Below are 7,334 nucleotides of genomic sequence, written 5' to 3'. Positions count from 1 at the left end.
GGGTGGGCCGCGCTCCTGGCCTCGGGGGGCCCCGTACAAACACAGGAGGGGAAAGGGAGGAAACTCGAATAATAAGAGGCGGATGGAGACATCAGTGGACTCAGCGAGGGCGCGGAAGGGGTGAGAGCCGCTGGGAAGTCAGACTGGTCACCCACGGGAATGCCAGCCGGCCTTCTGTGGAAAAGGCAGCTAAAAACCACCAGAGGGAGACTTTCCTGATCCTGCCCACGGAGTTAGTGTGTCGCTGCCCTCTGTGGAGCCTGGGGCCGGGTGAGTAGCCAGGACTCCTCACACGCACCTGAGAAAACTCAGCGGGAAGGAGCTTCAGCCAGGACGAGCCTCACAGGCACAGCCTGAGGGCCCCAGGGCTGAGTGGGGTCGGGGGCTCACCTTCACCCTCTGGGAGCCCCGAGGCACACAGACCCCCCCCCCCCCGCAGGTGCAGGAGGAGCACAGACACCGCCCCCCCCCCCCCCCGCAGGTGCAGGAGGAGCACACAACTCATTCCGATGAAAACAATGCTTTGGAAGAAGACAGGCCAGAGCGATGTGTCCCCAAACCTGCGTGTGTGCAGTTATGTGGCTTAAACATCAGGCCCGGGGACATGTTTTTCCAATACTTAACTCAGTAAAGACTGAGAATTGTGGCTTTAGGACTGTAATTCCAGATTTCCAACATGGTATTATGTGGCACTTAAATGATAAAGACGTGACTGTAGAACTTCTCTTCCCTTCATAGTCACACAGCGTCTTCACCGGGATCCTGTGAGAGGCATAATCGTGGCTAACAGCTTTGTTAAATTTAAAAGAGAAAAGACGCAGAGGAGGCCCTGGACGGCTGAGCCCCGGGCTGCCCTGTGCTGGGGGGGGGGGGGAGGGCGGTGGGGGGAGGAAGCCCGTCCAGGCTGTTCCGGGTGCAGAGGGGCGCGGGCCGCCTTGGTGGCGCACTTGCCGTCGTTAAACGCTTTCTCCAGGTAAGTATGGATCCTGGCCCCGGACGGCGGTGGAGCTGCCTCGGAGAGCAATGTGACCTCGATCGAATGGCTCAGGGCTTAGGGGTGACTGGTCAAGTCCCCCGCCCGGGGTCTGGATCCCCTGGAGAAAGGGCGCAGCCGGCAGTGGACGTGGATGCGCAGATGCCCACGCGGTCACCCCTGCAGCTCCCGTGGGCCACGGCACCCACTGTGCTCGTGGGACGGGCATCTGGCGTGTTCCTGGCAGGCGGGACGCTGGAATAATAACCTGTTTGGGGGGATAATGGAGACACAGGAAGTTTCAAGGATTATTAAAAGGACAACAGAGGAATGTCATGAATATTCATCGTTTAAGGATCGAGGAGGGAGAGACGCAGAACAGTGAGTCGCAGGGAGGACGGAGGGAAGAGGCCACCCGCCCCCTGGGGGCCGGGCCTGGGGCGGACACGGGCACAGGTGCCGCTTCTCGGGCTCCCGCTGATCTAAGGCACCCGGACAGCGGGTCTGCACACAGATTAAAGGGAAATAGTATGAATCGTGAATAATTACATCGTGCTCCTTTAGTTTGAGACGGTAAAAGGCCGCAGGAAATGCCGTGTGGCGAGAGCCTCACGGGGAGTGGGCGACTGTCGTGCGGCCAGTCCGCTCACAGGTGGCCGCCGAAGCCCGAGCAGGGGAGGGCGCTGGCCTCGGGTCCAGCGCGTGCACAGCCGCTCTTGTCGCCGACCGCAGCAACACGGTGTCTTCAGGACCCGGGACTTCCGAAGACCTCCGCGGTGGGGGCCACGCAGCACGAAGACGACGTGCCGTTGACAAGCCACTGAAACCCACAGATGCAGGAGGAGCTCTTCACCTGCCCCCGACCACCCAGGAGTGTCAGATGGGGGACGTGCTTCGGGAGGGGCGCCGGATGTGGCCTGGGCAGGTGCACGGGGACGAGCCCGGCAAGGCCTGTGGGTCTCCGTCCTCCGTGTGTCCCGCGCTCCTGAGGGGCTGTGAGGACACATGCTCTGTTCCGTCGGCCCCCTGCCCCCTGCTTGGTCCCCGGGGACACGCACACCTCATCCCGCCGACGGCCTCGGAATCGCCGGGTCTGTGTCCCCTTCTAGCACGTGCTGCCACAAGGAATTGACTCTCCCATTTCCCAGGTGTGACCAGCTGAGGCCCCGAGTTCACAGAACCCATCCAGGGTCCAACAGAAGTGACAGGCCGAGTCTGCAGGAGCACGTCCGGTCACGTTACGGTGCATCTAGAGCTGAGGTTTGTCCCAAGTATTCCCCGTCCATCCCCCGCCGTTCCCTAGAATGACGTTCCCACGGTTAGGTCATGCCACTCTTGTCTTTACCCAGGTCCCTGTGCCCACGCCCCCTTCGGGCTGGACGGCCGCCACCGGCCTGCCTCCCACCCCACGGCCGCGCTGCTGCACCAGCCTCACTTCCCAGCAAATCTTCATGTTGGGCGGTGTCTCCCCTCAACCTCACTCTTCTTCGAGACGTTCTGCTGCCCCCGGTCCCCTCTGCTTCCGCGTGAACTTTACGTCAGTGGGTATCCTGTCACCAAGCAACAAGCACCTGCTCTGGTTTAGGGAGAATTTCTCTCCTCCGTGCATCGCTTCCTGCAATCCAGGAAACAGCATGTCGTCCATGCAGCTTGGCCTCCACGATGTGTGAGTGGTGCTGCTGGCAGAGGCCTTATGCGTATCTGCTGTCTGCGCGTGATGACTTCCGATGTGAGGGCTATGGTAAATGGGATCATTTTCTTTTTTCCTTTTTTTTTTTTTTTTTAAGATTTATTTATTTGAGAGAAAGCAGGCAGGGGGCAGAGAGAGAGGGAGAAAGGATCTCCAGCAGACTCTGCCGAGCACGGAGTCAAGGCAGGCCTTGAACCCACGACCCTGAGGTCATGACCTGAGCCGAAATCAAGAGTTGGCCACTTGACCGACTGAGCCCCCCGGGCGCCCCAAATGCGTCCTCTCTATCACAGCTACGATAGGGAAATGCTTCTGGCTGCGTTGGGAACTCCATCTGGGATGAAGATGGTTGCTTCCTCCTTCCAGGATGGTCAGGATGAAGAACTGTCCCAGCGGAGCCGAGCCCCTTGGACCCCGCGGACACACAGCCCGGCTGTCAGCATGACCTACGTAATCTGTCTGCATTGGACGTCACGAGAACACACAGCTTTCCCCTGAGAATCACGTTGTGTGCAGGACCCCCAGGCTGGCCGGGGGCATCCTGTCCCGCCTGACCCACACCCCGTCCCCCGTCTGCCGTGGACCCGGGAGAGCCTCCCTTCATTCTGGCCTCCACTCAGGAGGCCCCACCAAGTTGAGGGCCCCCTCGCTCTGCATCACAGCCCCCGTGGAGGCGGCCTGCGCTCGCGTCGCAGACCCGCTGTCCTCCAGCAACGGCCGCCTGCCGGCCCGTCACCGAGAACGCAGTCCCCGCAACTTCAAATTGACCGGGGACGTTTCTGTGCAGCGGGGGCTGGAGCACAGGAAGACAGGAGGTCAGCGAGCGTGCAGGCCCGTCAGATGGCGCGGGGCCTCACTTCTGACGGGTGTGCAAAACGGCAAATGAGGAAGAACCTTTATGAAACTGGGATGAATACTTTCTGTGATACGCTTCCAAGTGGGAAGAACAGGAACTCAACTAGGAAACTGGTCCCGGCAGGAGAGAAGGCCTGAGTCTCGGCACCTCCCAGAATTCTAAATTAACTTGTTTTTTATGCCAGAAAGAATTCAAAATAGATATATAACCCCAATCCCATTTATATTCCCAATGAAAAAAAAAAAAAGAAAAAAGAAAAAAGAAAAAAAAAGGAAAAAAAAAGAAAAAAAAATATATTCCCAATGAAGAGCAAGTATAATGAGGTGAAATAAGAAATAGCAAATATTACTCTCACGTAAATAATTGGGATTCCATAAGAGCTAAGAGAAGATTATAGAGGGGAGAGATGCTTGGTCCTCCCTGAAAATAAGTAGAGGGAGTGGGGCGTGTCTCCCGAGACACAGAGGCCCGCGGCCGTGGCGGTGCACACGGGGCAGCCTGAGCAGGTGCACACAGGGAGGGGCCGTGGTTTTCGGCTGCTGCGGTCAGCGCGTCCATAAAACAGTCCAGGGGCCTCTTCTGTAGTAAAAGCTCTTCCCAGGTGTGTGGGGGACATGTATTTGGATGGGCTGAACCTTAAAATGATGAAATTGAACTTAGTATAAATTTATGAAGGTTAAAGGAAATGAAAGCATGCTCTGGAAAGTGATATGGGACAGAGTAATTACTAAATCAAGAGAAAGACAAGTTCTTGACTTTCTCACGTCCCTGTCATTCAGCGTTAGTCTCTCTGGGTAAAGGTAATTATTAAAACACGCTTACGTTAGACGTCTGTGAGGAAAACGTCACATGCTAACCAATAAAGTAAAAACAGGCTCGGTCTCTCCAGCAGAAATAACACACCAAACCGATGATTATTTAACAAAAACATTGCTTGAAACATCAAACTCTCATTTGCAATGTAGACTAGGTATTTGAACGGTTTCATTTGAGGGAATGGTTTTATATCTATCTATATCTATCTATATATTTTTTTTTAACAAGTGTCATTCTAGCGATGTCCCAGGATGACAACACGTCCTTCAGCCCAGGACAGAGCAAACTTGGCAGAAGTGTCTTCTGCACAAGCAAGGGAACCCGGCCTGTTGCATCCCGTCCCCTCACCTGAGCAGCGTTACTCCTTGGTTGGTTCATTCAAAGACCAAGACAGCGCTGACCGGAGCAGGAAGACCCAGTTTTATGTCTTTTAAGGAGCTGCCCATAGCCAGGGCTCACGGAGGAGCACAGTAATTTCAACCAAATGTCATTCGATTGTAATTAAAGAAAAAGAAAAACCCTAAAAACACCTAAATGTAGATTTTTTTTTTTTTTGGAATACTGTCTCTGTTGTTAGAACTATGATGAATTGATCCACATTTCCCTATTTAATGAGGATGTTGTCTCCTGAAATTCCAACTATTTTATGCCGAGGATAGTGCAGGAGTCTGACTGACCAGGTGCACAGTAAAGATCCCACCTGAGCAGGGGCACACGGGGGAGATCCCGCCTGAGCAGGTGCACCCGGGGAGATCCCGCCTGAGCAGGTGCACCCGGGGAGATCCTTCCTGAGCAGGTGCACACGGGGAGATCCTTCCTGAGCAGGTGCACACGGGGAGATCCTTCCTGAGCAGGTGCACCGGTGGAGATGGACAGGGATCTTCATGTATCTCTCGGAATTAGTTAGACATTCGTTTCCAAATCCATCAGGGAATCAGTGAAGAGGGACTTAAGGAAGATTTCTAGTGATGACGATTGAAGGAGATGCCTGAGCGCAGATTTGAGTCTCATACGAACACGCGCCGGACGGTCCCCTCCACAGAAGGCTTTCAGCAGGGAGCTCCTCCTCGGCGGGGGCTGGTGAGCGTGGGACGGGGGGCCGTGGGTTGGCACAGTGAGCCCGGCTCTCCTCCCCCACTGTCTGCTGCTTGCTGTGTGGACACAGGAGGCCCCCCTACAGGTCGGCTCCTGGCAGGGACCCTGTCCTGGTGGCATCGCCAGAAACTGCAAGCCTGGTCCTCACCGGGTTCCTCTGGGTCACTCACACTGTGATGTCTTGACTCATCACTGAAATTTCATGTAAAACATCATTCCTGAGGACACCACTTATTTATAGCAAAAAAGTAAAGCCATGTTGGACCCGGTGGTCTGACCATGTACCGTGGTACTGGAGTGATCCTATAATTTATCATCCCAAACGGGGCCGTTTGAACACAAAGGAGGCTGCTATTAGTAGTCACTTCCGCGGCAGGGTGTAACCCAGCATTTTCCAGGGTAGGCCAGGACATGCAGCCGTCCTGGTTCCTCCTAACACCTGGCCTCCGAGCCGTGACACGCGCATTGATGGAAACGCGGGAGTGCAGCTGCCTGCGAAGGGAGGGGATGCCCGGCGGCCTCGGGAGGCTGGGCCGTAGGCGATGCGGGGTTGTTTCTTCCTGACCCGTGGCACGGGGTCTGGGCTCGCGCTGAGGGACACGGACGCGCACCCTTCCCTGCTGCCCCCCATCATCGGCGAGACGGCCGCTTCTGTGCTCACAGCCGGTGTCCTGCTGGCCTGTAGCTTTTGACTTTCACTAAAGAAAGTACCAAATCCTCACTGTAAGATTTTAAGATGACCGAGGGATATTGAATAGGGAGATCTTAATACACAAGTAATGGAAATGAAATTCAAATTACAAATATCCAAATCAAAGGCAAATGAGAAATGTCATAGTCTGGGGCACCCGGGTGGCTCAGCAGTTGAGCGTCTGCCTTCAGCCCAGGGTGTGACTCTGGGGTCCTAGGATCGAGTCCCACATTGGGCTCCCTGCGGGGAGCCTGCTTCTCCCTCTGCCTTCGTCTCTGCCTCTCTCTCTGGGTCTCTCATGAATAAATAAATCTTAAAAAAAAATATGGTCTTTTTAAAATCCCAAATTCACATAGTACACTTAAAGAAATGAATCAATGTCGACTGTTCTTCAATCTGCAGCCCTGCTCTCTGACTTCACATCCTATCGTGCTGTTTCTCGGACCGCGGTGTGGACGGCTGTGACCTTTGCTCCAGCTCGGATCATTCCAAGCAAAGGTCAGGCTTTGTGTTACGCTCCCTGCGTGACTGCAGGGCCTCAGCGACACGCAGGGGATGAAGGAGACGGCCTGGGGCGGGCGGGTCCCTGTGCGCAGAGCCGGGAGTCTCAGCTGCATCCTGATGCGAGACACACGCCCCATTGCCCTCAGCTGGAAGGTCCTCCTCTCCTGCCTCATTTGCACTTTTGTGCACAGCCTCCGCCCACTAGGAAAGCCTGCCAGTCTCTGGGGAGCCAACACATTTCAGTTGTCTCTACAGGTGTGTGGCTGGAGTGTGCCTGGGGACGGCGTGGAGAGAGCATCCTGGAGCGAGAACGGGGCAGAAGAGGGGCAAGACTCCTCCAGCTCTGGGAACAGAGAATGGGCGCCGGCTGCTCAGTGCTAGGCCCTGGCCTTCCAGACGTAAGTGAAGATGCAGACTTCTCCTGCAGGGAAACCACACGTAACCAGACTGAACGAGGAACGCGTGGCTCTCCCCCGAGGCCCCGGGGAGCCCGCCTCAGAAGCCTCGACTGTCACACAGAGAAACTTGTCTCCAGGTGGCCCTCGAATCCGTGACCGACCCCATGTCTGAACGCGCCGTTCGTTGCTCTGCTTCGTAGGGAAGCTGCCGTCACAGGAAGCGCGAGTCCCAGCATGTTTGCTTTTGCACCACCGGGGCCGCGAAGGGGCCGCAGACACGCTGCCGCAGGACCACGAGTGGGCAGTGTGCG

The sequence above is a fragment of the Canis lupus genome, chromosome 17, assembly GCF_011100685.1.
Source record: "Canis lupus familiaris isolate Mischka breed German Shepherd chromosome 17, alternate assembly UU_Cfam_GSD_1.0, whole genome shotgun sequence".
Classification (NCBI taxonomy): Eukaryota; Metazoa; Chordata; class Mammalia; order Carnivora; family Canidae; genus Canis; species Canis lupus.
This window is presented reverse-complemented; position numbering follows the sequence as displayed.